Source organism: Plodia interpunctella, chromosome 1 (assembly GCF_027563975.2).
Source record: "Plodia interpunctella isolate USDA-ARS_2022_Savannah chromosome 1, ilPloInte3.2, whole genome shotgun sequence".
NCBI classification, from domain to species: Eukaryota; Metazoa; Arthropoda; class Insecta; order Lepidoptera; family Pyralidae; genus Plodia; species Plodia interpunctella.
In genome coordinates this window covers 266848-277849 of record NC_071294.1, presented here as the reverse complement: position 1 = coordinate 277849, position 11002 = coordinate 266848, and the positions used below count along the sequence as shown (strand labels likewise).

The window sequence follows — 11002 nt, the reverse complement described above, 5'->3', positions numbered from 1 at the left end:
TGTGGTCGTGATAATTTCAAAAAGACATTTTATCCACGACGAACTCGAATACCAAATGAAATAAGAAAATTAAAATGATGTCACAGTTATCAGATGATATCGACGATAATGAAGAATGTGGAAATTAAAGAGGGTTGATTTTTCCAAGGAAGGTTATTTTTGCAACTGGTATATTCAACATGTTAAGATTTATTATGAGCAGACCCCACGCACCCCACTGACAAAGAAAACGATAAACCTGAAGTGAATGGAATTCCGCCGTTGTTTTTTAGGTTACTTGTGTGTATTTAACGGCTCGTAAAAACCATTGCTTTTACGAGTAGCACAATAGTGTTTGATATCTTTCCTTTCGGAAATGAAATCAAATACTATTGTTAGCAAAACACACTCCAAAAGAAAGTCCAGCGAATGCCACAATAAGTCAGTGTCCACTAGTTTTTGCACACTGCGGCTTCGACGCGGCTTGTGGCTGGAATGACTTCGTGATGTAGCTCCGACGCTGAGAATAAGTTGTGTAAACCGAGTGACGTCCACCGATGAATTGATACAGTTTTCCTTTTCGTTATTTTATTATTATACTAATAGTTAGGAGCGCTTTTTGGGATCGACGAGATAGCGATCGGTAAGCCGCATATGGGTGTACGTAAGACCTACGGTGCCAAAAGATTTACACGAAGAACAACTTAGTTTCTTTACATTGATGAAATGCAAAATTAGGCAATATTATTATAATGCTTACGGTGAGAAACCTCCACATTGGTGGGCAGTTCAGTTCACTAGTGAGAATCAGATTACCTGCCACCTGGCGAGGTAAAAGTCATGTCAGATGCCTTTAGGCCACTTGAATAAAATTTGACACCAATGTTAGCAATAACACACTCAATATGATGATGATGAGTGGTATAAAGAATGGCTGAAACTAAAAATAAATAAAGCATTTAAAATGCTCGTATCATACCGTCGTAAAAGTCAAATATTCATGGCGGACGAGTTGGCTAATTTAAAAGTAGTTAATTTCTAACCATAACCCGTTTGCGTCTTCATTACAAGGCCGCTGTTTGTCCCGAGAGAAAAATAAATCCTCAGCCGCGAGGAGCGGCGTGATAAATTAAAAATAGAACTTTTTGGAACATAATCAATTTAGTACAAAGGGTTTATATGTCGATAAAAAATGTGTTGGAGCTTTATAATAAAAGGTTCGAAAGGTAAGATGTATACGATTCGAAAGTTGCTTTTTAAATCAGGGTTTATTTGGTGTGAATAATTTAACTATATATTTTTATTTGAAACATTATTGCACAAAATAATATATGTAAAAGTACAAGAATAAACTTGAAGAGGAAAACAAATAAATCTCAATCAATCAAAATCTTTCTTCATGTGTTGTGAGTTGTCATAATAAATAACTATTATATATACACTTATTGCTTAGAATAGTTTTATATTAATTAAATAATTTGATAATTACGAAGGCACATTTCTTTTAGTTGTACCAAATTGATAGTGTGATTTCTGAGGAAGGTTTTGGTGTATAGTTTATTCATTTATCCGATATACCCGTATAATGTATTTATCCGAGCGAAACCCTGGACGAGCCGCTAATACGAAATAATACGAAACAAATATAAGTTCCCGATTTTAGGGAGATAAAACAATACACACACAAAATTCAGAAAAATGGCGTCAAGACGTCTGAATAATAACAAGAAGATATTGCCCAGTGAATTGTTTCCTCAAAAGGCTCCGAAATAGGGTTGTGCACGGCGCACGTCGCCTAGGGCTGGCGCAACGGCCATAAAACGCATCTACCGACATCGATATGGAAATTTTACGAGCGCTCAACCTTTTTACACGTGACGTATCGGGCGGGATTTATCTCAACACCTACACATATATTATGTAAGTACGCCACTAAAATAAGAATATTATGTTATCTGTTCAGTCATGGAAGAAAGGCCCACATATTTTACACAACGCACTGCAGAAATCGAATGCGTATTATAATAGAAGTGGCGTCTGCTGAACACAAATTAAATGGTAATGAATGTGGCTACCATTTCTACGCTCACTAGTTGGCGCCACTATTCAAGTGAGGTCGTGTCACTGTGGATAACGAAATGTCCGCGCCCGACGTTGAAATCAGTCCACGTTACTTTAGACAAGCAAATCTAACGGCAAATTCTGCCACGTAATATTTGAAAGTTAAAATTCAAATGGAAGTTCCATTCAGTTGTGTCCGGCAGCGGTAAAATAACCTGTTATTAGATATAATTCCGATTTCTATGTAACGTACACACCCGATCATATTTCATTCAAATTTAATCGGGTGAGATATGGAACAGATCCCATGTTCATAATAAAAGTTTCCCTGTTGAAGATGCGAGAGCTACTTTTGCTAGTTATGTAGAAAGGGTGAGAAATAAGGACATTATTTAGTTACGTAAAACATAGTAAAAGATGTGATGGTCAAAATCAAACTCTTCGAATAGCTGAGGGTCGTGGTCATTACGTGGAATGAAATACACACAACAACTTTCTTGGCATTATTAATGGAGTGGTTTGCCTTAATAATAATCAACCATTCACCGGATCACCGGAAGCAAGTGCTGGTCGATGAAAACTACTATACATGAGTCAGATTGGTATACAAACTCATGTGGCACGAGTAGGATTCCAACCTGGGACCTTTCGATCCACAGTCTTAACCATTACACTACCACCACTTCATAACACCACCATCGCCTCAAAATCAAAGCAGATATGTAAATTTCATATATACATACATAGTACCACGTCTGTTTCCCACGAGGGTGGGCAGAAACTAGAGATATCGACTTACCACTGAATATCGCTTCCTTTCTACTGATTACTATTTTCATGCATGCACTTCGACTATGGTACTGTCTTACAAAGCAAATTACAGTTTTTTCTTTCGTATTATCTAATAATGATGTAACTTGTCCAAATTGTTTTAAAAGTATGTTTTGACTTTTTGTATGATATATTAAAGTTACGCAAGTTTAGGAGCTACACGAACCGGTCGCATGGCCCGGTGCGCCGCCTCTTCCTTGTCGCAGCGGCGATATTTTCACTAGTGTCGTCAGCAGATTGCTTATATCATGCTTTTATATATCCAAATACAATATGTGGTGCCCTGCTCATGACTCATATGTTGTTTGAGTATAATAAATAACTCGAGTGTTTATGTGCGTGTGGTCTGAGAGCCCACTTCTTAAAATTCTATGATTTAATGGATGAATACATTTTCAAAACAATTGTTTGAAAATTTGGATTAGTTTTTGTGGAAGCCAAATAAGCGTTTTATGCAGGGTGGTAATTCTCATCCTTGCGTGTTCCCGATTACACTCCCAGCTGCGACGGTCGAATCCAGGGCTCGATGTAAATAATATTGCCATATTTGTGGCCTTATCACTAGTCTCCCTATAAATCGTAACACAATGCCCTGCTGTTTGGCGACAGACGTACATGAGGTTGAAGTATTAGTACTTCAACCTCATGTACGTCTGTCGCCATAGTAATATATACTAATAACATAACAAATAATACAAACAGTAACAATACATAACAGTAACATATAATAATAGTACATTAGTGTACTAAAATCCTTTATAACAAAATCAATTTAAGTAGTTACATTGGTTTATAAGTTGGCAAAACTTGGTGATATGTTTTTGTTGCAGTTGACAAATACTCCCTTAAAACACATTGAAATTACATGAAACCCGTATTTAAACAATGTTATAACAATCTATAAATCTCCTTTCAAAGTTGAAATGTGCGCACTATTTATTTTTTACGGAATGTATTATATTAAAAGCTTCATCGCAACATCCGCGCCTGAAGCAATTTAGTGGGAGCCTGTTATAATAAATTCACGTGAAACTTACACATTTCATTCTTTTTTTTGGGCTTTGTAACCCAAGGTAGGCGATTGCGTGCAGATATAGTGTGACTGCTTGTCGATGAAAATATTCGCATTCAATATAGAAAAATATTATATTGAAAATGTTTGTGAAATAGAGATACAGATTTTGTCACTGTATCGAGATGTATCATGCATTACATTAGTCACTCGTTGGAGTCACATGAACAGGTCATTTATTGAACAAACATAAGATAAGTAAATTTACTTAATTACTTATGTTCAATGAAATGATTGTAAGATTTGAAATTTAATGTTTTTCACCAAAAGTTTATTCTACTGATCGAATAGATCTGAACTAGAGGGCCGTCCCGGCTTCGCTCGGACAAAATTACAATAAAAAGTAGCAGTAGTACTAGTAGTATGTTACTCCTGAAAGTTTCGTCTATCTCTGTGCCAGAAATTATCAAAATAGGTCGTGTACTTTTTGAATTCCAACACAAACAATAATACAAATCTTTTCTCTTTATAATATTAGTATGGATAAAATATGAAGCTATCATACAATTATTTTCCATCCAGTTCGATGAGTGTGATAGACAATGATGTCAACATAGCAGGTGCCAATTAACGAACAAAAGGATTTCTTTCGCTCCAATTGTTCTATACACAAAAGACAAAAATTCCCCTGGAATCGAGTTCTTTTAATTTCCTTTTTTTTCGTGAAATAAATGAGTCGTTTGCGGGCGAAGCTGCGAATCAATTAATTCCTTGATTACCTGCGTTTTTCCAATCTCCCTCCACCACCGGCACCGGCCCACGTCACGGTCGACATTTTAATCGCCCATTAAGACGATCGGGATTCGCTTGACCCTCTGTCGCCGTAAGAAGTCCAATTATAAAGGCTTAGCCTGAAGTATCTTTGGAGATCAGCATTAAAACTAAAATATGATGAGATACATAACACGAGTTTTCTGGTGCATATCTATGTGAAACTGTGTAGGGACACTGGACAAATTTATATCCGTGGAAGATGCATTTAAATGTTCCAGAACAAATAAATAAAAGTTATTTTACTTGTAGGGAACCCCAAACAGGTAAACGTTGTGTCGGCTAAAAGGTTCTGTGGCCGTCCGTCACGCAGCGGAACCACTCGCTCGTTTCCGCTGGAGACTTACGGATTCCAGTGGAATGTGTGACTTTCTTGTGTAAAAGAAAACGTAAATTAAATAGATAGCTAATTATCATAATACTTTATAACAAATTACTATTCATTGTGTAAGTAAACATTTAGTCTAATTAACTTTTTTTATAATTTGTGCAAAAAATGCAAAATATCTGACAGCACGACTGGTGTCAGTCTGTCTTCTTCTTTTTGCTTTCAATTATTTTCATCACGAATTATATAACTTTGATGATTTTGTTCAGCGAAAAACAATTTTATATAAAAACAGATGGAACGGCGATAAAATTCTTACATAATATATATATAGAGCCGATTACGCCTAATATCATCAAATGCTTTATAAAAACATTTTCTAATAGAAAGATTAAATATTATACAAAGTCAAAGCCATTCATTTGAAGAAATATCTTTTAAATATAAAATTCTTAGAATCGAGTAATGAGACATCAAAGTGAGCTTTTCGAAGTTGTGGAGCTCGTAAGTCGCAAGGTCACGTATCAGACTCACATTTTAATATAAGAATTCATAACCCGATGTCCTAGGTTCGCTGCGACCGCACTGCACGACGCGATACGACGCGTGTTGAAAATATTACGGCTATAACACAAGCTATACGTAGACGTAAATACTTTTTCTCTCTAGTTCCCGGTTGAGTCGGCTGTGACGCCCAGAAAACCAAGGACCGCTAAGATTTGGCCGTCAAAGTTAAAGGATTTATTCACAAACTAGATGTTGCTCAGGGCTTCGTTCTCGTGGTAATTTTGAGATAAAATATTGCCTATAGCAATCTTGGATAATGTACCTTTCTAATGGTGAAAGAATTTTTGAAATCGGTTCTGTAGTTTCGCCTCAAACATACCAACTCATAAACGCTTACCTCTTTATAATAATAGTATGGATTAGTAGTTTGTCAAAATATGTAGTTTTGATAAAAAAAAGTACAAACTACTGGCATTTCGGAACGACCACTGCATAAAAGAAATGCCTGAAATGCTGTATTTTCAAAACCATTCGACTGTTTGACTTCAACTCTCTTTAGTTGCCGTTGTTACTCTGTTGAGGATTTAGGATTTTTATAAATTAAAGTCGATTCGTAGGACGTTCACGGAATAATGTTAAGTCGTCTATTTAGTTAGAACCAGATACCTACTTGCCTCGCGTTAATAAATATGTACGTTTCATATTATCTACAGATATTATCGCATCGCACCGTCGTCACTTAGCTAGAACGACGGGGAAGGCACGTATGTAGTGGAATTCATTGAATTTCATCGCACTATTCTCTAACATAAAATTACAATTTGGTTTTTCTATTTTGTGAGCTTCCAGATGCAGCCATTTTGCGATTTTCTTTTTAGCGTGTTATTGCTAACATACGATTAAGGTTATATTGAAGTTGCTCAAAGGCATCTGACATGATTTATGCTATTATGTACCGCCCCCACGATACGACAAAACAGTCAACTAGTGATCAAGTATTCTCAAGATGTTTTCCATCACCGGATGCGTGGATTGGGGTAATTGCTATACATGGTTCACTTTCGTATAAAAAATCGTGTGCACGAGTAGGATTAAAACCTGGAACCTTTCGATCGACATGCCTAGCTACTGCTTCAATAAGCTTTGCAATAGTGCCTATCACAGCGGGGTTCCCGTCATATGAATTTATTTACGCGGGAAAGCATTACACAGCAAATCGTTTGCAAACAATCTCGTCTCTATTACCACCACATAGAGGTGCATGTAAGTTAACGAGCCGTGCAGCCACTATACCTATCACAGCGGGCTTGCCATATGTATTTACGCGGGAAAGCATTAGCGAACAAAACGTTGCCGTTGCAAATAATTCAACGCGAACTAGCAGCATTTAAGTGCCCTTGCGGCGAAACCCTATCTCTTATTCAAACAGTCAGATCTTCTTAATATACCTAACGAAAATTAACCTTATAACGCGGAGATAGAGTAAAAATTTGCACGGGATATTTTGGAGTTTATGTCGTTTAATGTTATGTTGGCAATGTCTTCCGAATGTCTTCTATCTCTGGTGAGTATAATCCGCCGTTTCGCGGGAAAAATCTCTAAAATCTCTATTGCACCGAGTACAGATGCAGTTGCGGTGATTTTCCACTTTCGTCGCGTCCCCCTCGCCTCTTACCCCGCCCCGCGTTCACCCATTTCAGTAGTTTATTTAAAAGTGTATTTTTTAAATTTTCAGCCATGTAATGAACATGACCATCGAATGGTCAATCTGGCCGGGTCGTGAGGTTCCCTCTATTATGGTTGAGCTACGCGATGGCTGACCCATGCGTCAACTCGTGAACGGGTGCTGCCAGAGGGAACTGGTCATCTCGTTTCTCATATATTTTTGTGTAAGTTAATTGTGTTTCACATCGATATATATATATTATAATCAGCACTCTGTTCACAATCATAACCTGTTTTGATATACCTTTTGACTATGTCCATTATGTACTTTTATATATTATTAGAAAAAACATTGTAAGAAACAATAAATGGTAAGCCCTTCTGGCATGATAGGGACCAACACTGTTCAAATGAGTTTCTTTCGGCATTTCTTCTCAGCAGTGGTCGTTCCGAAATGCCAGTAGTTTGTAGCTTGTGAGAAATAACTATAAAAATAAAATTTGACGAGAAAGTGCCTGTGAAGGTCGAAATTCTGAATAAATGATTTTTATTTGAATTTGACCAGTTCTTACGTACCCTTTCTTTCTTTCATGAAACACCAAGATCCTATCATGAAATCACATTCATAAAGGCAACAGCATTGACCGCACCGGGCACCGAATCCAAAACATTTAAAATTGCAGGCAAACATTTTCACTGCATCAATCACTGCATCAGAATCACCTCAATTTACCGATATTACTACATCAAAATACTGAACAATAAAACTAGCGTCAATGACCTTGTAAAGTGGAGGAAATTGGACCCTGTACTACAACGTTTCGCGGCTGAGGAAGAGAACGAGAAAACGCTCAGATAATAAGAGAGAATAAAGAGACTTCAAAGTACAAATTATATTGTTTTTCCAAATTTTTGCCAATCCCAAAATTGTCCTAAAACTGGGCAAAGTAACGTAATCACTTGGTTTCCGACGGTATCTTGATAAAACTTACTCACTACGGCTTAGTGCCTCGTCCGAGCGCAGTTTTATAGCCGCTGTAATTAAGCGTATTCATTTTCACGACGGAAATGAATTTTATATATTTTTAGAATCATTTGCGAAGTTCGTGTATGATTTTCTTTATGAGATAATGATTTAGATTATTTATTTATTCATATATGTAAACTGTTGCACAATATCGATATTATAAGTAGAAGATGCGGATTTAACTCTCGTATTAATGACGGCCACGGTGGCGCAGTGGTAAAGTTCTTGCCACAGAACCGAGAGGTCCCGGGTTCGATCCCCGGTCGGATCATGACGGAAAATGATCTTTTTCTGATTAACCCAGGTCTTGGATGGTTATCTATATATGTATTTGTTATAAAATATAGTATCGTTGAGTTAGTATCCCATAACACAAGTCTCGAACTTACTTTGGGTCTAGCTCGATCTGTATGATTTGTCCTAATATATTTATTTATTTATTAATAAAAGATTAAAGCAATTGAAGAAACCAATTGAGAATTGAACTGAGCAAATAAAATTACGATACTATTTTTACACATATATAACATTATAATTTTTTATCGAAATTGGTTTAGTATATTCCAATTAGGATTTTTGTCCACACCAATTGTAGTATGATTGCTACGAGTTTCGTAGCAAGTAATGAAGTCGTAGCTTGCGCTACAAGGGGGCTACGAGTTTCGTAGCGTAGCAACAACGCCCCGCAGAGAATACAACTGAGATTCCTAATTTTAACTCTTTCTGTAAAAATAAATTATATGGTCCCGTAGAGAATTTTATTGAAATGTACATTTGAATGAATTACTTCAGATAAATAACAATATAAATACAATACAACCCTTTGCAGCCATTTTCGTCCCATCATCGGGTAACACTTTGAAACTTTCCTTTATACAATCCAGTGAAAGAGCTTTGAGCTTTGTATAACGAAGATGATTAATTGCGTCACCCCCAATCCGGAGGTCCGGGAGAAAACTTTGAAAGAATTTGTCTTACACGAGCTTAATTCGCTTTTGATTAACAAGTTAAGATGTGACGGATTTTTTACATATTCTACTGCGTGTATTGTGTTAAACTTAATAATTTCTGTGTAATTGAACTGTAATTCTATATTAAAAAATTTCATAGGTTTGTTTCTTTTTTCAGTCGCACATTTGTGCCACAAGCGTTTACAGTCGTCAGAGAGGTCTTGTGGCATTTAACGCCTGACAAAAAACGATGCCCGTGCTGTGAACTGTTGAGGGGTTACGGCGTTGCGTAAATTTGCATGTGTAAAATCGATTGATTCATAGTCATTTTCACATTTACATAAGTATAGTATTCTAAAAAAATATATTTCTTTTCTTATTTTTGAAAATATATTTGTGATAATGTCTAAAAAACTTTTTTTTTTTGCTTAATTTAATCGTATCAAAGCTAGCTTTATCACTTACCTAATTAGTGACCAATACACACTCGTGAGTTTATTTCTGCTTATACTGAGACTGACTAATTAATACGTCGCCTCACATTAGATTCACTGGAAAGTAATTTGCGCGGAGGACGGAAATAAATTATGAATTAGTAGGAGGTGGTGGGGAGTTGCCAACTCTTCGGTCGAGGCTTGACTTCTATGTCAACTATCTGGATTACATGTCGATAAAAGAAAAATGTTTTTTTTTTTTTTAATAATAATAAAGTTTGACGTGAAAAATTGCCTGTGAAGGTCTAAATTCTGAATGTAGACCTTCATGTTTATTTAAATTTGAATTTGAGTGTTGAGGTAAGTGCTGTACCTATGTTAATACATAAACAAAAGTACCCTTTTTATAAATATTATGCTTGCTTTCTACTTGTTTTAATTATAAATATCTTATAGTAACATTTAAATCACTATTAGCGGTTGTGTTAAACTTATACTGTGCTGAAGCAGAAGTTCAGTGCATTATAAATTTAACACAATCGAAACCACATTGTAAGAACAATATATTTGTGGAATCTAATGTAGAATATCTTATTCGTTACATATCTAATTCGTTATTTAGTGTTTGTATTTATCTGAATTAAAATTTTATTAAAGTTTTTTTTTATTTTTCATTGAGCTAGCTCCAAAGTAAGTTCGAGATTTGTGTCATGGAATACTAATTCAACGATACTATATTTTATAACAAATACATATATAGATGTTTATCTATATATGTATTTGTTATAAAATATAGTATCGTTGAATTTTTAAAATATAGTCTTCTTCTGATTGGCCCGGGTCTTGGATGTTTATCCAATCAGAAAAAGATCATTTTCCATCATGACCCGACCTGGGTTCGAACCCGGGACCTCTCGGTTCAGTGGCAAGAAATTTACCACCGCGCCACCTAGGTAGTTAAATATAAATTGTTGCATTTTCGATATTCAAATATCTCTATACTTAAAAAAATATTTTGAAATGAAGTGTTATTGTTTAGAAACTTTAAGATATTTTTTAGACAGTATAAAGTAGTCGGAATAACATTCTATCCAGCAACAAGAAGAGGTTATTGACCTAGAGTATGTTTTGTAAATAATAACAGCTTTAGATGCTGCCGTGAGTAATTAACTTTGTAGGACACGTGTTCATTTTAATTTGTCATAGCCGAGTCTAGCGCAAAGTGCTCATGTTGTACACTAGCAGTTTTGTTACGCTTCACTGAATTATAATGTTACGTTTATTATCTTACTTGCTGTTTAATGACATTTTTCCTTCGTTCCGAAACGTTATTATATAAATGCTAGCTTGAAAAATATTTAATAATGTAAGAATATA

General features: G+C 35.7%; 1 long non-coding RNA gene across 1 annotated transcript; it reads left to right on the top strand.

The window, feature by feature from the left end:
• Nucleotides 1–440: 440 nt before the first annotated feature.
• On the top strand, nucleotides 441–9906 carry LOC128670378 (uncharacterized). Its single transcript, XR_008404758.1, has 3 exons — nucleotides 441–622; nucleotides 7285–7438; nucleotides 9370–9906. It is a non-coding gene; the product is annotated as an uncharacterized LOC128670378 (long non-coding RNA).
• The last annotated feature ends 1096 nt before the right edge of the window (nucleotides 9907–11002 follow it).